The 27,308-nt window shown below is 44.3% G+C and overlaps 1 protein-coding gene across 2 annotated transcripts in view; it reads left to right on the forward strand.

Annotated features, from left to right (window-relative positions):
- FRMD4B (FERM domain containing 4B) overlaps window positions 1-27,308 on the forward strand; it is a 243,354-nt gene that overhangs the window by 64,685 nt on the left and 151,361 nt on the right. For both annotated transcript variants that reach the window (XR_014522917.1, XM_083491339.1), the window contains exon 2: window positions 9,727-9,848. The gene's annotated coding sequence lies outside the window, so the exon portion shown is untranslated. The remainder of the gene's footprint in view (window positions 1-9,726; window positions 9,849-27,308) is intronic.

The following is a 27,308-nucleotide window of genomic DNA, read 5'->3' on the forward strand; positions in this document are numbered from 1 at the left end:
TCCAGCACTGAGTGTATGAAGGAGCCACTAAGAGATAAAACACCTCTGACACAGCCTTCACATCGTCAGGCCTCACCTCACACACAGAACGTTTTGATGCAGGCAGATCTCAAGTTCAGCTCTGAGTCACTGAGAGAGGAGACACAGAGTGATGCTAATATCTGGGTGCCACACCCACAGAGATGTTTCTGGCCCCTTCACTGTACAGTGGTACCTCGGGTTACAGACGCTTCAGGTTACAGATTCCGCTAACCCAGAAATAGTACCTCGGATTAAGAACTTTACCTCAGGATGAGGACAGAAATAGCGCGGCGGCAGCGGGAGGCCCCATTAGCTAAAGTGGTACCTCAGGTTAAGAACAGTTTCAGGTTAAGAACGGACCTCCGGAACAAATTAAGTTCTAAACCCGAGGTACCATTGTATAGCTTTTGCTGTATGCTGAAGATCTATGGACCCTGAGGTAAATATATTTTAGAGCCCACCTTACCCTTCTGATTGTATATTGTTTTAAGTTATCTTACAATATATATTTTTCCAAACCACCCTGACACCTTATGGTGGAGCGTGGGAAAGAAATGTAATCAACAAACAAATAAACAATAGAAGTGCAAACAGCACCGTCATAGAAAAGTTTAGGATTTTCCTCCAAGACCGTACTGCATCCCAACTGAACCTCGCCTACCAAAGCCAAAGAGGTTTTGACAGTGTGTTCACAGACTTAAGTCCCGCTGACTTCAGTACAGGGCACAGTATTCACACCAGTAAATTTGAGCTAGATTCATAGAATCGCAGAAGGGGTCATGCATGAGGGACATCTAGTCCAACCCCCTGCAGTGCAGGAATCATTCTGTCCAACGTAGGACTCGAACCTGTGACCCAGAGATGAAGGGTCTCACCCTGTACCAACTGAACTCTATTGCTAAATAGTTGCACCAGGCGGTGGAACAGGGATTCCTCCTCTCCTCTCCCCATTGCCCCTCTAAATCACTTTGTGGGGAGAGGGTTGGGAGAACCGCCCCATAGCAATGGAAGGAGAGGGAATATTGTTCCAGCGGGCAAGCAGAAATACTTGCACTGGCAGAGCTATTTGCCCAGTGCTTCTTTGAATTCTATCCTGTGCTTTGGATTGCAGACTCCAGGCAGCCTGCCTGTTACATTCTTTTTCAGCAGTGGCTTGGTTTTCTGAATGTAAACTGCAGTCTATACCAGGGGTCAGCAAACTTTTTCAGCAGGGGGCCGGTCCACTGTCCCTTGTGGGGGGGGGGCGACTATATTTGGGGGGGGGGGGAATGAACGAATTCCTATGCCCCACAAATAACCCAGAGATGCATTTTAAATAAAAGGGCACATTCTACTCATGTAAAAGCATGCAGATTCCTGGACTGTCCGTGGGCCAGATTTGGAAGACGATTGGGCTGGATCCGGCCCCTGGGCCTTAGTTTGCCTACCCATGGTCTATACATATCCCCTGTAGTGACTGAATGCATAGCTTGCTGCTGTTTCTTTAGTTCCTCCCACTCCTGCAGATCTTGTTTGTGGAAGGAAGCAGGTACAATTGCTGGAAGGCACATTAAAAACCTCTTTTGTGTGCGGTGTGGTCCATTCATATTTTCTTCATCTGTGCAGGAGGGGAAAGAGCAGTTCCTGGGCATGCCAACTGCAGGCCAGAAAGCCTGCCTGTTTTCTTATCTCCCTGCCACTGTTGCTCCCTTGGCACTGCAGTCACCACCTGCTCACACACATGTTACCTGCATCCCTGCCTTTGCCATTGCTGCATGGTCTCCACTGACACAGCCCTGCCACCGCCCCCCTACCCCGGTGGGCTTCCTTTAAAAAATATTTTACATACTACTTCAAACCTCCAGCTTTCTCTAAGCACCTCAATACCCTCCCCTCTCTCTTCTCTACCGCCTCATTTTTTGGCTGCAATCCCCGTCAGCACTCGCCAATTGCATTTGCTATTAGAAGGAATGATTGCCGCTGGTCAGGGGCCTGGGGCGGGATGGCTAGCTGTTAAACAGAATTGACTGGAATAAAAGTACCAGCGCAATGCCATTTTCTCATCTCCTCTGCCACACGTCCCTTGATTACCTACTGCTGTAAATTATTACTTCTGTGAGAAGCTATTAAAACCTGGCAAAGTCTCGCTCGGCAAAGATTTGGGATGGCAGTCAGAGTGGATTATCGCCCTGTTTCTCAATATATGTCCCATGTGATTTAAAGGGGAGCTGAATTGCTGGGATTAACGCCGCGTGAAACCTATTGTTCTTAATTCAAGATAAGGCATGACTTAATTCTGCCGTTTCCCTTTTTATCACTTTTGCTTGGTGGGAGCCAGAAAATAAAAGCAGAGCCGATAGCTTATTGATGAGCTTTCGGTGCTTTTCCTCGGTGTTGTTGATGATCGTAGAATCATAGATCAGAGTTGGAAGGGGCCCTGAGGGTCATCTAGTCCAACCCCCCTGCAAGGCGGGAATATGTAGCTGTCCCTCCTGGGGATCGAACCTGCAACCTTGGTGTTAACAGCACCACACTCAAACCAACTGAGCTATCATGCTTCTTTCCTATCATAAAACCACACGCAAATTCATTAGGAAATGCCAGCATGGCCATGTGTATTGCCAAACCTTTGAACTCTGGGCAGTTCTTTTAGGATTGTGGCACAATGCAATGCTTAAGACACACATTTGTAATGCAGGTTGGAATGCATTCTTCGTATTAACTCTAAAACTAGGTGTAAATTCAGCTATACTGCAGTTGCTTAACTGTTGTCTACTTAGGAAGCTATTGGAAGAGATGATTTGCGCAATATATGGACATCATTCTATGGAACACTACTATGGATTGGTTTGGCTGTATTGCCAAACCATGTTTTTTGGTTAGGCAACAAACCATAGTTTGTGTTCCAAACATATAGACAAACCATGGATTGTGTGGTCTCCCCTTTCTTTCCTCGAGAATTCCAGGACGCCACCCAAACAGCATGAAAAAAATGTCCCAGTCCATGGCTGGTTGGTTCAGGTGGAATTACAAACCAACTATGGTTTGCAAACTTTTTCAGATCCTGGTTTGACAGCTACCCAGAGATCGTTTGTCAGATATTGCTGGTTTAGCCATTGAAACAAACCGTGGTTTAGCATTGCATCAGAGCCATCTCAGTGACTTAGTGACAGATTTGGCTAAACATGGAAATCTGCATCAGTTGGCAAGCATTTGGCTATGACTGCTCTGCGTTGGTTGGTTGTTTGCTTGCTTGCTTCATTTGTATCCCATCTTTCTTCTGTAATGGAACTCAAGTTATCTTACATGGGGTACTCATCCAGCCACTTACCAAAGCCACACCTGCTCAACTTCAGCAGGATAGAAACATCACTTGTCTGAGAGTATGTCTTTTTTGTGATGTTTGGTCTGTGGTGGTTGGTACTTCCATAGAAGTAATCATCACTTGTTGTTCTGTTATCACGGAGTGAGTCTCTGTATGACAACTGCATTTATGGATAAGGCTAAGATGGCTAATCCAGTGAGTTCACTGCTGACACTGGAGTGGGGGACTTGCAGAGCTACCCATGTTTGTACAGTGGTACATCGGGTTAAGTACTTAATTCGTTCCGGAGGTCTGTTCTTAACCTGAAACTGATTTTAACCTGAAGCACCAATTTAGCTAATGGAGCCTCTTGCTGCTGCCGCGCCACCGGAGCACGGTTTTTGTTCTCATCCTGAAGCACAGTTCTTAACCTGAAGCACTATTTCTGGGTTAGCTGAGTCTGTAACCTGAAGTGTATGTAACCTGAAGCATATGTAACCCGAGTTACCACTGTACTTCATTGTTGTTTTCACACGCACCCTTTGCAATTGTCAGATGTGTTTGCTAAATATTATTTCATGCTCTGGTCCAGGGTCATTTAGGCTGCAGTGCTATACACACTTACCAGGAAGTCAGACGCATTGAACAAGCATGCCTGGGATGGCACTGATAACAATCTAACATTCAGTGTCATTTATTGTAAAGCAATTGTGTTAATGCTTACAGCTGAGAAAGAAAGGCTGAATATGTCCCAACTAAGGACCCGGAAACGGAAAGAAAACAAAAGGACAGATTTGTCAGAGATGTTATAAATTTTCAGTTGACATTGAATGCTTCCTTTTTTATTTACAAACTCCTGGGGTTTCAAAAGTATAGTTGCAGAGGGCGAACCTGCGCATAACTTTTCCCCACTTTCTTTCATTTTTTAAAAAACACAAAAAACATGCTTGAACTGGCAAAACTGTAGTTTTGCATAGTCTGCCCCCTGGTGCATAGATGAAGGTAGTAAAAATGATGGAAAATACTAGAGGATTGCATATATATATATACATATAAAATTTTAAGACTTTTTAGAATTTTAAGACTTTTTAGATTTTTAGAAGCTTCCCCTCTGCATGATACCCTTTTCATATATTTTCAGCAAGGAACTGATGCAAAATATGCCACCTCTTGTTCTCTGCCATCCTTTGTCCTTGGTTATAGCTTTGTTATAGCTTCTCCCTAATTACTATGAACAGAAGAACCAGACTGTTTACCAGTGATTGTTTGCCCATCTGCCTTCTTCATCAAAGACCATTCCTTCTTTTTCATTTTCTTCCACCTCCCCCGCCCCCCTCTTCTGGTGTGTGGACTCTTTTCCCCTCTCTTTTTTCTATCATTCTGTATATACACTGCATGCTTTGGTAGAAATAATCCTGAAATTCCTCGTTGCAGGCAATTTGGACATAGGAGCTTCAGGCCACTTCTGCCATTCTATTTGTTTGTTGTTTAGTCATTTAGTCGTGTCCGACTCTTCATGACCCCATGGACCAGAGCACGCCAGGCACTCCTGTCTTCCACTGCCTCCCGCAGTTTGGTCAGACTCATGTTTGTAGCTTCGAGAACACTGTCCAACCATCTCGTCCTCTGTCGTCCCCTTCTCCTTGTGCCCTCCATCTTTCCCAACATCAGGGTCTTTTCCAGGGAGTCTTCTCTTCTCATGAGGTGGCCAAAGCATTGAAGCCTCAGCTTCACGATCTGTCCTTCCAGTGAGCACTCAGGGCTGATTTCCTTAAGAATGGATACGTTTGATCTTCTTCCAGTCCATGGGACTCTCAAGAGTCTCCTCCAGCACCATAATTCAAAAGCATCTATTCTTCAGCAATCAGCCTTCTTGATGGTCCAGCTCTCACTTCCATACATCACTACTGGGAAAACCATGGCTTTAACTATACGGACCTTTGTTGGCAAGGTGATGTCTTTGCTTTTTAAGACACTGTCTAGGTTTGCCATCCCCTTTCTCCCAAGGAGCAGGTGTCTTTTAATTTCGTGGCTGCTGTCACCATCTGCAGTGATCATGGAGCCCAAGAAAGTATAAAATCTCTCACTGCCTCCATTTCTTCCCCTTCTATTTGCCAAGAGGTGATGGGCCCAGTGGCCATGATCTTCGTTTTTTTGATGTTGAGCTTCAGACCATATTTTGCACTCTCCTCTTTCACCCTCATTAAAAGGTTCTTTAATTCCTCCTCACTTTCTGCCATCAAGGTTGTGTCATCTGCATATCTGAGGTTGTTGATATTTCTTCCGGTGATCTTAATTCCGGCTTGGGATTCATCCAGCCTAGCCTTTCGCATGATGAATTCTGCATATAAGTTAAATAAGCAGGGAGACAATATACAGCCTTGCCGTACTCCTTTCCCAATTTTGAACCAATCAGTTGTTCCATATCCAGTTCTAACTGTAGCTTCTTGTCCCACATAGAGATTTCTCAGGAGACAGATGAGGTGATCAGGCACTCCCATTTCTTTAAGAACTTGCCATAGTTTGCTGTGGTCGACACAGTCAAAGGCTTTTGTATAGTCAATGAAGCAGAAGTAGATGTCTTTCTGGAACTCTCTAGCTTTCTCCATAATTCAGTGCATGTTTGCAATTTGGTCTCTGGTTCCTCTGCCCCTTCGAAATCCAGCATGCACTTCTGGGAGTTCTCGGTCCACATACTGCTTAAGCCTGCCTTGTAGAATTTTAAGCATAACCTTGCTAGCGTGTGAAATGAGCGCAATTGTACGGTAGTTGGAGCATTCTTTGGCACTGCCATTCTTTGGGATTGGGATGTAGACTGATCTTCTCCAATCCTCTGGCCACTGCTGAGTTTTCCAAATTTGCTGGCATATTGAGTGTAGCACCTTAACAGCATCATCTTTTAAAATTTTAAATAGTTCAGCTGGAATATCATCACTTCCACTGGCCTTGTTATTAGCAGTGCTTTCTAAGGCCCATTTGACTTCACTCTCCAGGATGTCTGGCTCAAGGTCAGCAACCACACTACCTGGGGTATACAAGGCATCCATTTCTTTCTGGTATAGTTCCTCTGTGTATTCTTGCCACCTCTTCTTGATGTCTTCTGCTTCTGTTAGGTCCTTTCCACTTTTGTCTTTTATTATGGTAATCTTTGTACGAAATGTTTCTTTCATATCTCCAATTTTCTTGAACAGATCTCTGGTTTTTCCCGTTCTGTTGTTTTCCTCTATTTCTTTGCATTGCTCATTTAAGAAGCCCTTCTTGTCTCTCCTTGCTATTCTTTGGAAATCTGCATTCAATTTCCTGTATCTTTCACTATCTCCCTTGCATTTTGATTTCTTTGTCTCCCCCGCTATTTGTAAGGCCTCGTTGGACAGCCACTTTGCTTTCTTGCATTTCCTTTTCATTGGGATGGTTTTAGTTGCTGCCTCCTGTATAATGTTACAAGCCTCCATCCATAGTTCTTCCGCCACTCTGTCCACCAAATCTAAATCCTTAAACCTGTTCCTCACTTCCACTGTGTATTCATAAGGGATTTGACTTAGATTGTATCTTACCGGCCCAGTGGTTTTTCCTACTCTCTTCAGTTTAAGCTTGAATTTTGCTATAAGAAGCTGATGATCCACAGTCCGCTCCAGGTCTAGTTTTTGCTGACTGTATAGAGCTTCTCCATCTTTGGCTGCAGAGAATATAATCAATCTGATTTCGATGCTGCCCATCTGGTGATGTCCATGTGTAGAGTCGTCTCTTGTGTTGTTGGAAAAGAGTGTTTGTGATGACCAGCTTGTTCTCTTGACAGAACTCTATTAGCCTTTGCCCTGCTTCATTTTGCTCTCCAAGGCCAAACTTGCCAGTTGTTCCTTTTATCTCTTGATTCCCTACTTTAGCATTCCAATCCCCTATAATGAGAAGAACATCCTTCTTTGGTGTCATTTCTAGAAGGTGTTGTAAGTCTTCATAGAATTGGTCAATTTCAGTTTCTTCAGCACCAGTGGTTGGTGCATAAACTTGGATTACTGTGATGTTAAAAGGTCTGCCTTGGATTCGTATTGAGATTATTCTATCATTTTTGAGATTGCATCCCAGTACAGCTTTTGCCACTCTTTTGTTGACTATGAGGGCCACTCCATTTCTTTTATGGGATTCTTGCCCACAGTAGTAGATATGATGGTCATCCGAACTGAATTCGCCCATTCCTGTCCATTTTAGTTCACTGATGCCCAGGATGTCAATATTTATTCTTGCCATCTCATTTTTGACCACATCCAACTTACCCAGGTTCATGGTTCTTACATTCCAGGTTCCTATGCAATATTTTTCTTTACAGCATTGGACTTTCCTTTCGCTTCCAGGCATATCCGCAACTGAGCGTCCTTTTGGCTTTGGCCCAGCCGCTTCATCAGCTCTGAATCTACTTGTACTTGTCCTCCGCTCTTCCCCAGTAGGATGTTGGACACCTTCTGACCTGAGGGGCTCATCTTCCATCGTCATAACTTTTATATGCCTGTTGTCTTTGTCCATGGAGTTTTCTTGGCAGGGATACTGGAGTGGCTTGCCGGTTCCTCCTCCAGGTGGATCACATTTAGTCAAAACTCTCCACTATGACCTGTCCATCTTGGGTGGCCCTGCACGGCATAGCTCATAGCTTCTCTGAGTTATTCAAGCCCCTTCGCCACGGCAAGGCAGTGATCCATGAAGGGGACCATTCTATTACTATAGACCATTTAGGCAGAGAAAATGACCACCACACAACAGACACATATCAAATATTCTACCCCATTTCTTAAAGGTAAAGGTCAAGGTAAAGGGGACCCCTGACCATTAGGTCCAGTCGTGGCCGACTCTGGGGTTGCGGCGCTCATCTCGCTTTATTGGCTGAGAGAGCCGGCGTAGAGCTTCCGGGTCATGTGGCCAGCATGACTAAGCCGCTTCTGACGAACCACAGCAGCACACGGAAACGCGTCCCTACCCCATTTCTTACTCAGCTACAAATTTGCCATTTACTCCAGAGAGTGGAGGTTTACAGCCCTGTTCCAGGGTGGCACTAACTTATTTTATCTTGGCACATCTGTTTCATCCCCCCCCCCCGTGTTTTTACGATTTATACGATTTTACGATTTTTTAGCCCCCATAAGGACCCTTTCCTCCTGCCTTCCCTGTAGATTGAATTTTACTTTATTTGAATAAGTTATTTCTACAGTCCCGTTATACACGCAGTGAAACAACCTCACTTTCTACATTCCTTCCTACTTTTAGATCTGTACCAAACGGTGTCAGCAGAGAGCTTGCTGCAGAGTTTATCATGAAGGAGTTGTGTTTCCAGTAGGCTGGGGTGGCAATGCTAATTTAGTTTGTATTTGGCTTCCATTTAAAGGGTCATTGGTTCTTCTGGGCTTCTGCAATGGCAACAGATTTCATCTACGGTGACAGTTGTAGCTAAATTCCCACCATAGAATAGTGAGCTGGCGAAGTAGTTTGCAGGTTGAAATTTGGCTGGGGGGGGGCGGGGGCTGCCTTCACATTCCCTGATCAGACATGGTGGCATATTTAGGTATTCAATTGAACTTAGGAATTCCATTGAACTCAGCTGTGCTTATTTCTGAATTCATGGGTACAACCTGTAAAACACGCTGAGATTTTAACAGCAGCTTTTCCTTTAGCTGCAATGCAACCTTTAGCTTTTAATTCAAAACGCAAATAACCTTGCAAAGAAGTGTTAACGTTTAAGCTGCTAGCGTGAACTAGGAATCCTATCAAAAACAGTATCCCACCTCTGCTTTATTATTTTCCTCATTCTTGATGCTAGTTATCACTTTGTTCACTTGGCAGAGCAAAGATGATCCATCCGTTTCCTTCGTGCTACCTGCTGCATCCCTCTGCCACTATATCCCATACTGGGTTCCCCAAACTTCAGGGGCAGCTTGGGAAGGCAGTGATGGGAAGGGGGAGACTGGTGAAATCAGGATGCCCAGAACTGCACAAAAGTCAGTGCTTTCCACCAGCTGCAAAGCCACCATTGAATACAGCCCAGAATATGCTCTTTCAAGTTACCTATGAGCATTATGTGACAGCTGGCCACATCAACATCGCAAGAACACAAACACAAACATTTGGTGAGGTTCCCCATTAATTCCTTTGAATGCCACTTGCTCATGAGCAACACAGAGCTCAACATGCTTAGGAGCAATATCCCCCCAACTTGCAAGAAGGGAAGTGTTTTCTGCCACTGCTGTCACCACTGGATGCAGTCCTCAGCCTTCATCAACCTGCTACTCTCCAGATGTTTTGAATTACAACTCCCATGCATATGGTAGCTGGGGATGATGGGAGTTGTAGTTCAAAGCATTTAGACGGCACCAGGTCGACAAAGGGTGTTCTGCTGAACTGAATTCACGTGCTCTGAACATTTTTTCTTCTCCTTACAGGAAGATGGATACAGCAAAAGATGGGAGGAAGGAGTGAGAAGGGTGAAGAAGTGTTCATGTAATAATGGAAGGCTGAAAACCACGAGGCTCAAGTAGAGAGGAGGCTGTTCTCTGAGATAAAGGTAGGAATCAGCACAAAAGTTTCCCCTACTCGGTCAGCTGGCTGTGGTACATTATCACCCCTGGAATATACAGATGTCAAGCAAAGCTTTCAAAACCCATTGGAACTTCAAATTAAAATTATTGTTTGACTGAGCTGGTGTTGAGTAAAGAATAAGGGACACTGATTTATCTGCACAGTTCGCCTCTCTCTTCCACATCCTTGCAACCTCTCTGGCCCCATCCATTCTGCACATTATGCATAGGTCAATGAGTTCTCTTTTGGTCTTTCGCCTGCACACACTGTGCAGTCACTGGCGGAGGAAGAGGGGGCGGAGGGGAGCGCACCACCCCGGACCATGATCCCAAAGGGGTGCCGTTGCAGCTGGGCCCCCCATGCTGGGTGCCACGCCCCTGCAGGCAGCGCATCACACCCCCAGGATGCGCGCCACGCCCCTGCAGGCGGCTGCCATGCCCCCTGGGACACACACCAGCCACACCCCCGCCTGCTCTCCGCCCCCAGTGCCGGTGCATGAAGCTCTGCCACTGTGTGCAGTGCAGACCTCAGTTTGAAGCAGAAGACCAATGCAGGAGATAAAGAGGCATCTGGTTGTTGTTTTTCTCCCAGTGATGGCAAAGAACCTGGGGTACCAGTAAATAATTGCAAGGAAAAAGGATCCTTGGTGCTAGCTTTTCATTTCATTTTTTTCATTTAAATTTTATTAACATATAAAACACATACCGTATTTTTCGCCCCATAGGACGCACCGGCCCATAGGACGCACCACGTTTTTTGGGGGGGAAATAAAGGGAAAAAAATTATTTTCCCCCAGGCGCTTGTGGGGCCGGCAGCGGGGAGAAGCGCTCTTCTCCCCGCTGCCCGCCTGCAGACCAGGTCCAGGGACAGCGGGAAGACACGCTGCGCCTCCCAGCTGTCCCCGGAGCTTGCGGGGCTGGCGGCGGGGAGAAGCACGCGTCTCCCCGCCGTCAGCCTCCAAACCACATCAGGAGACAGTGGGATGGCGGCGTTCCGCCTCCCCGCTGTCCCCCGACCTTGTGGGGCTGGCGCTGCGGCTCTCCTGAAGCCTGGAGAGCGAGAGGGGTTGGTGCGCACTGACCCCTCTTGCTTTCCAGGCTTCAGCGAAAGCCTGCATTCGCCCCATAGGACGCACACACATTTCCCCTTCATTTTTGGAGGGGAAAAAGTGTGTCCTATAGGGCGAAAAATACGGTACATATACATTTACACAATACGCATACACAACACACTGCCTTATTTTCATAACATAAACATACATACATTGCTTTATATAATACCTACCTATACTATATGTGTATGTATATCAACATACCTACACACCTACGCCACACGGACACCCAACAAATGACTTGACTTCCAGGTTTTCATTTCAAATTGCATCCTTAAGTAGCTCCATTGCTTTTTTATTTTTTTCAAAATCCAAAAAGGAAAAAGAATTACACACCTAACGTACACATTCTGCTTTTCACCTTTGGAGACTCTCTGCAAAACTGTCAATCCTGCCCCACTCGCCACAGATCTGGGTTCTTCTATTTTAATTGTGTGGCGTGACCACCAGAGGGAGTATGAGGAGCAGAATAGCTCCTCTGGTGCTCTGCGGAGTGTCAAAAGTGACACTGCTCTCCTTCCTTGGGTTACCAGATGTTTAAGCCATTGGACCTTGTTCTAGAACCTCACAGCTCCAGAGAATGTCTTGTGCTGCTGTGCTTGTCACCTGCACAGAATGGAGTGGGTCTTCAGTGGAATGGATTTCAAAAGGAGAGGTTTAGCAGCATCTTTGAGGCCATCCCACCCTGAAACCTCTCCTTCCTAACTCTTACACGGATGTTCATTCCGAAATGATTGAAAAGGAGAGTGACCGCTGTCTGTATCCATTTTAGAGAACTTCCAGGCAATTTCATTCCTACTTTTTTTTTTAACCTTAAAATAGGATCAAGGATCAAGATAGTTTTTTAAAGTGTGTTACATACACCAGTATTTAGGTCGGCTCACATTGAGAGCTGATTCAGACTTTAATTTCATTTTTGGTAGGAGTAACTGCATTAAGACATCCTTTTCATTATGCATTCATGATGATTTGTGCTTGATGAATGCAGTTGAATGCAATCTCACTTTCAATACTGTTTGTGCCTGCAAAGGTTTCGGGGAAAGACGCACTGCTTTGTTTCCAATCAGGGCATGTATCGTAGCTTCCTGATGAAATCCTGTGACTTTTTATACCACAAGTGTTCTGCTTTATTTTAATTGCTCCACTTTTTTTGCACACCAGACAGCAATAATGCAATAGCATTGGGGGATCATTGCGGAACAACTAATATAGTGGAACAATGTGTCCTGTATGAATGCCCCATTATGGTGTCTGTGATATGTTGCAATGTATACTCACAGTCTGGAGGGGCCCTTAGTCATATAAGAATGCTGGATTAGACTGAAGGCCCATCTTGCCTTCATCCTCGTCTCACACTGGAGGGAATTACAGTGGACACTCAGGTTGCAAACGTGATCCATGCGGGATGCACATTCGCAACCCGCAGCAGCGCATCTGTGCACGTGTGGGTTGCGATTCAGCGCTTCTGCGCATGCGCCGAAACCCGGAAGTAACCCGTTCTGGTACTTCCGGGTTTCAGCAGGTCCATAACCCCCAAAAACGCAACCTGAAGCGTCTGTAACCCAAGGTGTATATAGTCATCATAGCTAGCAGCCATTGATAGTGTTCCCTTTTGTGGACTAGATGAGCTTGTGGTCTGATCCAGCACAGCTCTTATGTACAGCCACACCTTGGTTTTCGAACAGCCTAGTTCTCGAACATTTTGGCTCTCAAACAATGGAAACCCAGAAGTGACTGTTCTGATTTTGAACATTCTTATGGAAGCCAAACATCTGACGGGACTTCTGTGGCTTCTGATTGGCTGCAGAAGCTTCCTGCAGCCAATCGGAAGCCACGCTTTGGTTTTCGAATGCTTTGGAACTTGAACAGACTTCTGTAACAGATTCCGTTCTACTTCCAAGGTATGACTGTACTCAGAAGTAGACTTCACTCAGTTTGATGGTGCTACTATAAAATAAGCATATGGAGGATCAAAAAATAAAACAGACCAATTCAGCTACTGCTCTGGAAGCCAACGGAAGCCGTTCCTTTCTTAAGCTAGTGTGTGATGTGTACACACACACACACACACACACACGGCTAAAGCTTACCATTTTGTTCTCAGACAGCTCAGGGAAAACCTTCCCCCACTCTGAAAACCGTAGAACCAGGAAAAAATGAAGGGGATGGTGAATCCATTTATAGTTATAAAATGAGATACAACCAGCCAATAGGAAAAGCATAAAAAAGCTTTTTAAAGCTGCGGAAAATGAGGAGGAAACAAAACAAGGAGAATTAAAGATTTGTGATGGGGTGGAAGAATGGGATGGTGGGGGTGAGGTGTTGGGGTTGCCTGCTTGTGGTTTAAAAGAACACCCTCCCCCTCAAAACAAAAACAAAAAAACAAAAATCAACCACTGGAACAATCATATATTGAAATACCAACTACTTGGCAATGAAACAGCTGGTATTAACGCACTCCATCCTGACAAATAAACGGCTGGAAAATTTGCTTCTGCAGTCTTCTCTGGATGTGCAGCACCATCAAGCACTATTCATTAGAGTTGGCATTATGCGCATTATATCCCAAACGCCAGAGAATAACTAAGCTTTTACCCGCTTGCCACTAGGCAGCATCCCAAATGTCTTGTATGCTAGTGACAGATGCCCTGCCTCTAATGGCAAAAACCATCCATTCTCATAATCTCAGTGGTGAGCTAAAAGGAACGTAACTGCAAATCTTTGCAGCAAGTGCTACCAGGAGATACCTGGCCAGGTAACAGATGGTGTACTCCTGCAGTGTGATGTAGTGGAAGGTGGATGCATAATTCCACAATGGAGACATATCAGTTGCATTCCAAACGACAGAGCCTCACTACGGGAAATTGGGTTGTTCTTCATTTTACGCTCAGTCTGCTTTGTTTTCCTCTTCCTTGTCCAGTTCAGGGCACAGAGTAACAAAAATAAAATAAAAGAAAGCCGTGTATCATATTGTGGAACATGGTCTACCTTGGGAAGCCCATTCCTGACACCGTGAAGGCCATCAGAGACTTGCTCTCTGTTGTACCAATTATGGATAAAAAGTTATAAAACAAACATAGGTATATGAAAATATTCAACCATCTATTTAAGAGTTATTTTGACCTTTTGGGGGGTGGGAATACAGTAAGAATAGATGCATCATTAATAAGACTCCAAAGGGTTTGGCAACCCTGCCAACATGTGTAAGAGAGCAGTTTGTCTTTCAGGTGTCCCCTTGTCACTTACTGTCAGTCCAAACAACTGTCATCACTGTTTAGTGTAGGACAGAGATTCGGGGGAGAAAGGAGCCAGTCCTCTCCATAGAGAGGATGACCCATTTGCCCCTGTAAAATGGGGCACTCTGGATTGACCTGCTGGGTAATGTAGTTTCTGACCAGCACTCCACAATAGTATATTAATAATAGTTTATTATTATTATTATTATTATTATTATTATTATTATTATTATTAGCTTCCCTAGAGCCATAAGAATCATTCATTTGGTTCACTTGTGTGAATAGCAAGGAACTTTGAAGTGCCAGGCTGCCTTCCTATGGCTGCCTAAATGGCCCTGTATGAGCATTTGTGCTTCGCTGCCAGACATCCTCTTCCTTTTCCAAATGGCTTCCTCTGACAGGCCCTGCTCACCTTATGTTCTCTCTAAGGAGAACAGTTGTTCCTTAACAATCTGTTGGCAAAAGAAGGATCAGACCTCCGTAACAAACAGGCCACGTAAGTTGCTCATTGTAATAGCTATATACATGAAAATCTCAGTAATTAAATTTTAAAGTATGGAAGAGTCCAGGCTGCACACTTGATCAATAAACAGAGATTCCAAAAATGAGTCTAAACATTTAGACTTCACAGTCTCTTATTAAATCCCTGTTTGTCTTTATTCTTTCCCTCACCTGCTCCTTCTCTGCCTACTACATCGTCTGCCTACTCTTTCTTGATGAAATGTTTGGCCCTTTTGCTCTGCGGTCATCAATCAAGAATTATATTACAGTGGTACCTCAGGTTACATACACTTCAGGTTACATATGCTTCAGGTTACAGACTCCGCTAACCCAGAAATAGTACCTCAGGTTAAGAACTTTGCTTCAGGATGAGAACAGAAATCGTGCAGCGGCAGCAGGAGGCCCCATTAGCTACCATGCTGCTTCAGGTTAAGAACAGTTTCAGGTTAAGAACGGACCTCCGGAACAAATTAAGTACTTAACCCGAGGTACCACTGTACTTTATATGTTTATGTGGGGGGTTTTTTGTACCCTGCCCACCTGACTGGGATGCAACAACACTACAACAACACAACAGAACACCACACGTTAAAAGCATTCCGATACAGGGATGTCTTCGGAAAATCATGCAATTGGTTATCTCTTTGACAGCTGATGGGAGGGCGTTCCCTCTGCCTGGTTCCTTGTAACTTCAATTCTTGCAGTGAGGGAACCGCCAGAAGGTCCTTGGAACTAGACCTCAGTGACCGGACTGAACAATGTGGGTGGAGATGCTCCTTCAGGAGTGCAGAGCCAAAGCCATTAAGGGCTTTAAAGATCAACACCAACACTTTGAAACATACGTATCATCTATATCTATTTATGTAATATTTGCTCTTAATCTAATGTGGCTTTAGTTCCTTCCACTTCGGTAGTTGCTCTAGTGACATTTAGCACCAAGCATGCCCAACCAAGCCGCTGTAGAGGTCACAGGCAGAGTTGCCAGGTTGGAACCTGGAGAACTCTTACTACAGCTTTAAATCTCTCTATGTGAGAGGAAGGGACGCGGGTGGCGCTGTGGGTTTAACCACAGAGCCTAGGACTTGCTGATCAGAAGGTTGGCGGTTCGAATCCCCATGATGGGGTGAGCTCCAGTTGCTCGGTCCCTGCTCCTGCCAACCTAGCAGATCAAAAGCACGTCAAAGTGCAAGTAGATAAATAGGTACCGCTCAGGCAGGAAGGTGAACGGCATTTCCGTGTGCTGCTCTGGTTTGCCAGAAGCGGCTTAGTCATGCTGGCCACATGACCCGGAAGCTGTATGCCGGCTCCCTCGGCCAATAAAGCGAGATGAGCGCCGCATCCCCAGAGTCGGCCACGACTGGACCTAATGGTCAGGGGTCCCTTTACCTTTATGCAAGAGGAAAGAAGGTAGGTGTGGCTTTCTCCCACCCGTTCATTTGCCCTTCCTGCCCTCCCCCCCACCTGCTGTGCGGCACTGCTGGATTCTTGCCCACCACAACAAGTCGAGGAAGGGGGTGGGCAGAATGTCAGGACCACAGTTGCCTTTTCTCATGCAGAGAGCTAGAAGCACTTTTAAGGGTTGGAGGGCTCAAGGCAGACATGTTGAACGCTCCATGCTTTTCAGACATGTTTTTGCCAGCTCCATATCAAATGGGCAAATAACAAAGCTGTAAGTTGGCACAATCCTATGTGATAACTTGAATAAGAAAGAAATCTAAGACCTAGTCATTGATCACTTGCATTGCAGAAGGGGTTGGACCTAGATGAGCCTCAGGGTCACTTTCCAACTCTACAATTCTAGGGTTACAGTTAAGAATTATAGGACACTAGAGGAAAACCAGCCTGCCTTGAGTACAGCAGTTATCTTCTTTGCCTGATTATTTGAGGCAGTGGGGGATGAATGTGCCCAACAATCACAGATCACAGGCAGACCCTTCCTATTGTCAACATTGAGATAACACTATTGCCAGAGAGGCAGCTCATCCATCCATCTGCAACCCATTCTCTCACAAGAAACCATCAGGAGAACAAAAAGGAGTGAGAATTAAATAGAAATTAATCCAGGTCATGCACAGCTTTTGAAACCTCCCATATTTTGTGCAGTACCAAAAGTTGCTTTCTCTTGGATATGACTCTCACCAGTCCCTTCCTCATTCTTTGATTTCATCTCTACTCTTTCCCTTTCTTTTTGGTGTGGCTCCAGTGTCTCCCTTTCCTCTCTCTAGGCTGACTCATCTAAACTACGACAGTGAATATGGGCTGGGCTGACCCCCAACTCTAGAGTTTCCTTCTCCAACATCCTTTCTCACTGGTGTGTGTGAGTGTGTTTTGTCCAGGTTTGAGGGTTTGTTTTTTTGACATTTCCAAATGTCACAATTCCCACTGGATAAGGCTGGTGATGATGCCAGTCCATTGCCCGGCAGAACTTTTTTAAAAAAGTGTCTTTGCCCATTAGTGTGCATTGTTCTAAATTGGCAATGCAATTACCCCACGTCAATGCAACATTTCATTTGCCCTTAATAGCACATAGTGGGAGTCAAAGATCTAACATCTGGTTGTTCCTGTGTTCCTGCCCTCCACCCATCTTAGGAAGAATAAATGAATGAATCGGGAGGTGGGGCTTTCCTGCTTTCCCCTTCCTTGATCCTGGAGTGGCAGGAAGCCCAACTCTCTATGAACAGTTCAGTTTTGAGATACACATTCCCTCTGCCTGTCTGCTGTGTTAGGGAAAACTCTGAACAACTGCTCTTTCAGCAACAACCCACTTGCTGTTGTACATGGGTGTGTATACCTTTGATTGTAAACCACCCTGATAATTTCCATTGAAGGACAGTATACAAGTTTATTAAATAATAATAATAATAATAATAATAAATAATAATAATAATAATAATAATAATAATAATAATAATAATAATAATAATAATAATAAATTTCACATACACACACATAGTGGAGATACCACTTTAGGGTATTTACCACATTTGTAGACAGATGAATTGAGGTTCCAGTTAAAGCACACAGCACATCCATTTTTGCTCAAAAGGGTCACGTTGGTATTATTGTTTTTAAGTAGGGGGGGAAATGAGGCTATTGCTTTTAAGGAAAAAATATGAGGCAAGTGCAAGTTGCAAACTTTGAGGACTCTCGGGCCATTGGCTGAGCTGCTGCAATATCACAGAAGCTCAGAGATAATAGAAATGAGGCTCGCTGCTCTGTTGTAGGATACATGATCCAATGATTTAGGAGAAATTGTCAGTGTGAAAGATCCAGTCTAGGTAGCCAATATGGTGCCCTATAGATATTTTGAATGACAACTCCCTCAGCCCTGACCGCTGGTCATGTTGGCTACGGCTGATGGGAGTTATGGTCCAAAACATATGGAGGGCACCATGTTGGCTACTTCTGAACTGGGCAGTAGAGGGTTGACCAGCTGTGCACTGGGGTGTACAAGTTAAATAGTTGAATGGAGTGCACAAGAAACATATGAATGCACTGGGGTGAGGAAAATGGAAAATCGGAACAATTTGGAAAGAGATGGAGGAAAGCAGATGGGGAAGAGGCAAGGAATGGGAAGATGAGAGGGTATAGAAGCAATGGGTGTATTAGAATGAAAGCAGAGGAAGAGAAGTGGGGCTGAAGGAAGAAGCAAAGAGGTAGCTGGCTAGGGATGAAATTATGGACCAATCATGGGAACCATTTCCATATAATTGCTGCCCTGGTCACATCTCTATTTATCTCCATCAGTGAGATAGCACAGACACTTCCCACGTTGAGATTAATCATTGCAGGTACTTAGGTGTTTTATTCCTCCTGGAAAGCAAATCACTTGAATACTTCGGAAAACCCATCTCCTGGTGGAACATTTTGTGTAAGCACTATTTTTAAATGAGCTGGCTTTAGCTCTTGGCACTCCTAATTGAAGAAAGCATATGTTAGGGTGGTAGAAAGCTGATGCTGCTTCTACCATTACTATCCATACAATGTGGAAAGCTAAATGAAGACTGCATTGCACTAGATTTCCAGTTTGATTCTTAACTGAAGTAGAAAAAAATTAATATGATTCAAGCTTAGCAAGAACAAAGCATGTGGATAGAGTACAGTGGTACCTCAGGTTACATACACTTCAGGTTACATATGCTTCAGGTTACAGACTCCACTAACCCAGAAATAGTGCTTCAGGTTAAGAACTTTGCTTCAGGATGAGAACAGAAATAGTGCTCTGGCGGCGCGGCGGCAGCAGGAGGCCCCATTAGCTAAAGTGGTGCTTCAGGTTAAGAACAGTTTCAGGTTCAGAACGGACCTCTGGAACGAATTAAGTACTTAACCCGAGGTACCACTGTACTGGACTGGAGTGCATGTGTTCAGATGTTCAACCATTCTGCAGAACTCAAAGCTTTTATCTATTAATCTCATTTCTACACCACTTTTTTACCATATTTTAAAGAGAACATATCAAAGTGGTTTACAACCCATTAATCTCAAAATAAAATGATCCACAATAAAACTTTTTTTTTTTTTTTGGCCATATTCTAATTTTCTCATTCCCACAGGCGTTTTCAAACTTTTTGATGGATATGCTGCAGCTGAATAAAGTTCAGAGCCCTATTGAATGGAGATGAGTGTTAAATTGCTCTTTGCAAGCTGAGTCATTTTCTCTTCCGTGGTCAAATGCCCCCGATAATGCTGAGGTCTGATTTCTAGATGTTTGCTGTACATCGGAGGAGCATTTATGCCAACTTTAATCTGCTGTAATAAACAATGTCTATCGATTCACTGCTTCTCCAGATCTTAAATCATTATTGACTTCCCCCCGCTAGCCTGTCAAACTTGCATTGTGCTAATACCTTATTAATTTAAAATAAAAAAAGGATAATTATGTACCGTGACTAATCTTAAAACTACATTGGTTCATAATCACCATAGGCCATTGACTGCACGTGGGAAATATGAAATGTGGACATTTTCTGACCGTGTTCAAAATATACTGACAACTTCCTTTTCTAAAAACATCAGACCAAACTTCCCACTAATATGTTCCAGTCTTAATGTGAATACAAGAAAAAGTCTTGAGGCAAATTGCAGACTAGATGCATCAGATGTTATCCTTAGCTGGCAGGCTGCAGAGCAAAAATTGCAAATTGTCCTTTCCTGGTCCTATGCAGCAAGGTAGGTCAGTTGTCATAGCTCCAAGGAGAATACTTGGGTCATATCCACTCCATACATTTAAAGCACATTCAACACACATTTAAAGCACATGGTTTCTCCATGGGAATGGTGGGAACTGTAGTAGCCTTTGCAGATTTGCAATTACCAGCACTCTTAACGAACTACAGTCCCCAGGGTTCTTTGGGGAAAGCCATGCACTTTAAACGTATCGTAGGTGTGACCTTACTGAGAAACTTGTTCCAACGGGGATGGGAAGCGAACTGAGGCCCTTTCAGGCTCTGCCTCCGTCACACCTCTCCCATGCAGGCGAACACGAGCCCTATGCCACCTTTTCAGGTGGTGTGGTACCTGCAGGCATCCGGGCCACCGTGTCACTCCCAGGAGTGTGGCTTCGGCGTGCTGCAGGCCCCTGGGGTAAGTGCCACCCCTGTGTTAAGTGGTCCATCCTCCCACTAGTTATGCTAGTGACCACCACCTTTCCCACTTTGTGCCAGCCCATATATTTAGGAATCAAGCTGCTATCAGCCCCAGCCAGCATGGCCAACAGCCAGGGATTATAGGAACAGTAATCTGGCAACATCTGTAGGGCACCAAGCTGTGGGAGGCTGTTATAAATGTGTTGGAACAAGAAATATCTCAGAATTCCAATACAGATAAACAATGTCATTAAAACAGGTGGGAGGTTACTATCAGCTTCCTAGTAGGGCGCCTTTCTTTGCATATCGTTTTAGATCACTCTGCAGTTCTGTTCCCACTTTCCACAGATTAATGAAGCTGTAAGATAATAATGATAATAAACTCAGGCTAGCTCTTGGGCTCCAGTATTCTGTTTCAGCCATGAAAATACTTTGTGCAGATATAATTACCTGGCTGCTTTCGCCTCCCTTTGATATTTTATGCCTCTCCAAAATACCAAGGGCACCTTCCGGGTCTCTCAGGTGTACCCCACTGGGCACAAAAGACCCCTGGTAGGATCATCTCCCGTTGTCAAGCCCTTTGAGGTTATTTCACAGTGACTTATCAGAGAGATCGCCAGAGAAACCAGTAATCAGAAATTAGCTGGAAGCAGTTGGAGGGGATTAGAAAATTAACAGCAAACTGCAACCCCTACTCAGCAAACTCCCATCATATGGTTTGAATTTCTCATGTTTAGGGCAAGGGGGGGACACATGGCTGCCACAACACAATTAATCTTGTTTATACCTTTAATCCTATGCTCACTTATGAGGGAGCAAGCTCCATTGAGCATAGTGGCACTTGATTCTGAGTAAGCATGCAGAGGGTTGTCCTGTAAGTCTAATCGATTTCAAGTGTGCTTCACTGCACTTTATGGCCAATGCTAATATCTGCTTAGGAGTGCATTTTGTACTCCTAACTTTTGATAGAGTTCAGGATAATTTTGGTGCATAAATAAAATAAAATGCAGGTTTCACTTTTCAGTGATAGCGGAACTGATCTTGTGAAGGCAATCTAAATGTGTTGGAGTGTGTATATTCTACAATTCTGCAGAAATATGACAGGGAGGGGAGTGCAGAGAATGGTATTTGCTACAAAATTCCCAAGAAACACTTTGGAACAGAATATTTGTTTTTAATTGTTGTCAGCCACTCCATGTGATGCAACTGCACTGGAAGGGTGGAGTACAAGGTTTCTACTGAAGGGAAGGGTGATCCAATGGCCATCTTCAAAGGACTGAAGGGCTGTCACAGGGCAGGACCTGAACGAATGGATTCAAACTAGAAGAAGGAAGATTCTGACTCAACATTAGGAAGATGTTCCTGACAGTAAGAGCTGTTCAACAGTAGAACAGAATCAGTGCCAGATTTACGTATAAGCTAAACAAGCTATAGCTTAGGGCCCCTCTCTCTTGGGGGCCCAAAAAAATTTAAAGGAAAAAAATGGATGTACATTTCCAAAATATAAGATAAAAAACAAATAAAATAAAACCTACATACAGTAACAGTGTTTTTGTATTGTGTAGGCTTCTATGATGTAAGTAATGGAGTAATGCTATCCTGCACCCTAAAATATCACTGGTTTGCTCATTTCTATATACAGTGGTACCTTGGTTCTCAAACTTAATCTGTTCCAGAGGTCTGTTCCAAAACCAAAACATTCCAAAACCAAGGCATGCTTTCCCATGGGAAGTAATGCAAAATGGATAAAATACATATTTTGTCATGTGCAAATGGCTTTAGATACCTATTAGGTCCATAAATTACGATGTAGCATATATTCAACACAAAAAAGGTCTCTGAAGAAGTGTACATGCACACAAAAGCTTATACCAAGAACAAACTTAGTTGGTCTCTAAGGTGCTACTGGTTGTTTTATATATATATATATATATATATATATATATATATATATATGGGACGCGGGTGGCGCTGTGGGTAAAACCTCAGCGCCTAGGACTTGCCGATCGCATGGTCGGCGGTTTGAATCCCTGCGGTGGGGTGCGCTCCCGTCGTTCGGTCCCAGTGCCTGCCCACCTAGCAGTTCGAAAGCACCCCCGGGTGCAAGTAGATAAATAGGGACCGCTTACCAGCGGGAAGGTAAACGGCATTCCGTGTGCTGCGCTGGCTCGCCAGATGCAGCTTGTCACGCTGGCCACGTGACCCGGAAGTGTCTGCGGACAGCGCTGGCTCCCGGCCTCTAGAGTGAGATGAGCGCACAACCCTAGAGTCTGGCAAGACTGGCCCGTACGGGCAGGGGTACCTTTACCTTTACTATATGTATGTGTGTGTGTGTGTGTATCAAAAAAAAAAGCAACAATTTGTTGTTGACAAAGGACACGTGGACATATAAAGGGCCCCATTACCTTCAGTAGCTTAGGGCCTCATCAAACCTAAATCCAGCCCTGTACAGAATGCCTCCGAAGGAGGTGGTGGACTCTGCTCCACTGGAGGTTTTTAAGCAGAGGTGGGCTGGCCATCTGCCAGGGATTATTCAGCTGTAATTCCTGCATTGCACGGGGTTGGACTAGATGAGTCTTGGGAACCCTCCCAACTCTATAATTCTATAAAGTAAATAAACAACTGTACTTATTGGACAGTTAAGAAAGTGAAGGCACCTTTGCCTGTTGAAGAGTGTGCCTTCACTGAGTGTTTTTCTCTTTGCCCGTGGCAGGAGAGGATTACACTCAGGAAAGAATTGGGCAGCCTTTATGCAGAGATTCTGCCCCCAGGACTTACACATGTCTCATATCAGCTGAACTCTTATCTGGACTAGAAGTTTGATAGGCAGTCTTGCTGGGCTGAAGTGATCATTTCCCCCCTTATTATGCAGTTTGCTTGTGTTTTAAAGAAGAGTGTGCATGCTTGTACCATTCACACTGAGAAACTGTCACTTCCTTATGATCTCATTGGTATCAGGCAGTCCTGGGCACCAAGAAATTGTGCTGCAGACAGTAGCCATGTAACTGATAAGGAGTTCTGTTTTCCTCTTAGTCATTCATGAGGCAGAACTCTGGGCTGGTTCTTTTGCACTACGTTCTGTCTAAGGAATGTGTCAAGAATGATGTGCATCAGTGGGAGCGAGCACATAAGTGTTACATGCTGTCATAGGCAGTGGCAGTGGTGGGACGGGACTCTAAGGAACAGGAGCAATGTGTTTGGAAGCTATTGCATGATGGCTTCAAAACAAGGGTAATTCCACCAAAATACTTAAGGAAGGGAAATGGCTTAGCAAACATGGAGAGATAGGGGAATGTACTTTATTCAACAAATGATAGGATCTGTCGGCTTTTCATAATATACCTGAACTCTAGGGGTAATGATGTACATAGGAGATGGTTGATGATTTGAGCACTGATGCCAAATGATCTGATGGTTTGACTGCTGTTGTGCCTCATTACTTAGCTAAGTAAGCCAACACAGGAAGGGCATTTTGTATTCCAATATATGCAATTGAACATGGAACTAGAGAACATTAAGGCTAGTTAACCTCCTGGCTTGCTTTTGTGCTCAGAGTGTGAAAAAATCTGCTTATCAAGAAATAATGACTTCACAATGTTTAAAGATGAATGAAGTATTAGTGCTCCTATTTTCTTTGCTCCCAAATGGATGTAATAGCTAATTCAGGGTTTGACACCAACTGCAGAGGATTCACAATTTAAAATGTATGGTATCTAAATGTGTTTGCACACTATGCTAGCCATGCTTTGCCACATGAATCTTATTACCATACTTTTCTAGAGAGGCCAGCCCACCAAGACTCTTTGCTGCCTGAGGCAGTGCAACAAATGGCACAGTAACAAAGTCCAATCAAGGTTCCCCCCCCCCCCGAGGCAGAAAATCTCACAAGTACCGTTTTGTATCATTTGAGTTAAAAATATAATAATAAAAACATTGTTACATACTAACAGTATTTTGCCCCTTCATGGCACCCCAAATCTGTAACAGAGTACCATTAGGCAGATTGAGGTGGCCACCTCAGGCTGCAGTTGCTGAGGAGGGCATGCAAAATGACAGCAAAGTGTGGGAGGAGACAGCTGTATGTACCTGGTGCCCTCCTGGCCAATCTTAACCGGGGGGGGGGGGCTGGGGGGTGAACTTTGGTCTAATATGCCTCTCCATCGCATTCTATGCTAATGCAATGCCCAGCTCAGATTTTTAACAATTGTCTCCTGCCTTCCATCCTCTGTCCCTGCAAACGTTAGCTTAAAAATATTATCAGGCTTCAGTTAGAATCCATTTCCTTTCCTTCTCCTCCCCCTCTCTATCTAATCTATCATCTATCTCTTGTTCTGTCTTTCACTGCTCTTCTGTAGTTATACTATTTTGAGTGATTTCATGAAACACGCTGAGTTATTTTTAAAGTGCAGTCCCCTTGAACTTGTGTCTTACAAGATTTTTTCCTTGGCTAAAGATCTTAGTCTTTTGTTCAAACTGCCTGAAAAAAGATGATATGTAGCAGCTGCTTTTTCCAGGTCTTTTCAAAGTAGGGCATGTCTCCCATTGACAGCCTTTTTTTCTCCCCTGAAGAATAAAGACATGGTTATAATAAGCCCTTGCCATCTTCTGAGTATCCCACTAGTTCTTCCCCTACTGTTTTGTATAAGATGTCCATCTTCTAACAAGAGACACAGAGAAGCATTGCTCTCAAGAGTCCTTTTAAGACTGATCTGTAGAAAAAGGTGAGTGACCGCCATCAAAGCTAAATAATCCTCTCTAAAATGTACCCAAAATAGCTACAGGTATGTTAGTTTTACCTAAGAATCATAATTCAATTTCTCTTCACTTTCTATTTTCCTTTGCCTATTTACAAACTTTATGCACATGCTGGATGCTCATGTTCTGAATTTTTGCCAAACCCAGAGGTTCAGGGCTTCTGTAGTTTCTCTTTTGCACAAATGCATGAAAAAAAATCCTTTGCACTAAAATCTACGCCCTTTGTACCTCACCTGACATCCAGGGATTCTGCTTAAGGAAATTCTACCTTAAAACCTCCCTTCACATCAGTTATAGTTGGGATTTAAAACAAGTTTCTCTGTGCTTAAATGTTCAACCTTTACTTATGATGCATGCTACTTTGTCTTGTAAAAAAGGTAAAGGTAAAGAACCCCTGACAATTAAGTCCAGTCACAAACGACTCTGGGGTTGCGGTGCTCATCTTGCTTTACTGGCCAAGGGAGCCGACATTTGTCCACAGACAGCTTTCTGGGTCATGTGGCCAACATGACTAAGCCTCTTCTGCCAAAACCAGAGCAGCGCACAGAAATGCCGTTTACCTTCCCGCCGGAGTGGTACCTATTTATCTACTTGCACTTTGACGTGCTTTCGAACTGCTAGGTTGGCAGGAGCTGGGACCGAGCAACAGGAACTCACCCCGTTGCGGGGATTCGAACCCCCGACCTTCTGATCGGCAAGCCCTAGGCTCAGTGGTTTAACCCACAGTGCCACCCTTTAATGCTTTTCCATCCTCCTTATTCACTCACATATCACTATGACATAACGTGTAATGACGCTCACTCACTTTCAACAGAATTGAGCATGGTGCATTTTCAAAGCACTTTGCTTTCAGAATATCACCAGAAGTTTCGTCCCTTTTTGTAGAATAGTCCCAGGTAGGTGATTTGATCAAACCAATATCTCTCTCTCTATATATATATGTGTGTGTGTGTGTGTGTGTGTGTGTGTGTGTGTGTGTACACCAGAACTGAGCAGGCTGGGACTCCCAGGCATTTCTCATTAGCAGACTACTCTTAAATGCTTCACACTGAAAGCAGGTATGTCTGCAAGAAATATTTGAAAATTCAAAGTGGTAGATTTAATCCTCCCTCTTCTGACCTCAGTCACCACCTCCTGGACCATTTGGAAAGCCAAGGCCATAAAATGTTTTTTTGGAAATTGCCTTTCTTTCTAACTACTATTCCAGAATATAGATTAAAAGCAGAAACACTGGTGGCCTGACCCTACTGTGTTGCAGCTAGCTAATAGCATGCCAAGGGAAGCAGAGCATCATGTCAGACTGGTGAGGGGAAGCTGAAAATGATAGACTCCTAAGGTTGTATCCAGTCTAATAATTGTGTATGTGGAAAACTGGTCAAGAGCAATCGAAGTCCCGGCTGGGGACGTTGGGCAAGATGGCGGGGTGGGAGCAGGAACAGGAGTCCAGAAGCCAGGAGTCAGAAAGCCAAGAGTCTGAAGAACAGAGAGCCGGGAGTCAAGAAGCCAAGGGTCCAAGGGTCAAGTAGCAAGGAGTCATGAAGTCAAGGGTCTGAGGATCAGGAAGGAGTCACAAAATCAGGGGTCCAAGGATCAAGAAGCAAGGAGTCAAGAAATCAAATGCAGCAGGACAGGGAATGTGTTGCTGTGGCAAAGAGCCGAAGGGAAAATGCTGACCTTATATCTGTAGGAATGTTCTGGGGTGCAGGAGAGGATATATTGTGAGATTATATCCTAATCCATCTTGTGCTAACAAGTTCCCAAAATATCAGCAGAGTTTATAACATTCCCCTTTTAAGTTCGCAACGGTAACGTGTGCACAGGTTCGCTAGAACCTCTATAATAATTACTCTGGTAATTTCCCCTTTTGTTCCCTCTTAAAATACAAGACACGACACAGTCTTTATAAAAGTATAAAAGAGTTTACTCATGTTCTGTTCACAATATGATCCCAGAAGGCAGACAGCTTAAAAAGGTAAAATACACTCAGAATCTATTTTATGGGAAGATAGTCCCTTAGTCCTCTCTTGGCTGAGAGCCAAGAGGGCATGTTGCTCCTTCAGAAGATGAAGATGGCAGAGAGGCAAGAGGCAAGAGAGAGAATGGCTGCCTGCCCTGTGTTTTTATCATTTACCTGCACAGGTGAGGCCACACCCACCTCTGGTCACATGCGGAGGAAGTCCGTCCCCAGGAAGTTTACCTGCTTGCTGGACAGACACCCTCCCCATGTTCTAACATGTACACTCTAGGAATGTTGTCAT

The sequence above is a fragment of the Podarcis liolepis genome, assembly GCF_965112155.1.
Source record: "Podarcis liolepis genome assembly, chromosome: 2".
NCBI lineage: Eukaryota > Metazoa > Chordata > Lepidosauria > Squamata > Lacertidae > Podarcis > Podarcis liolepis.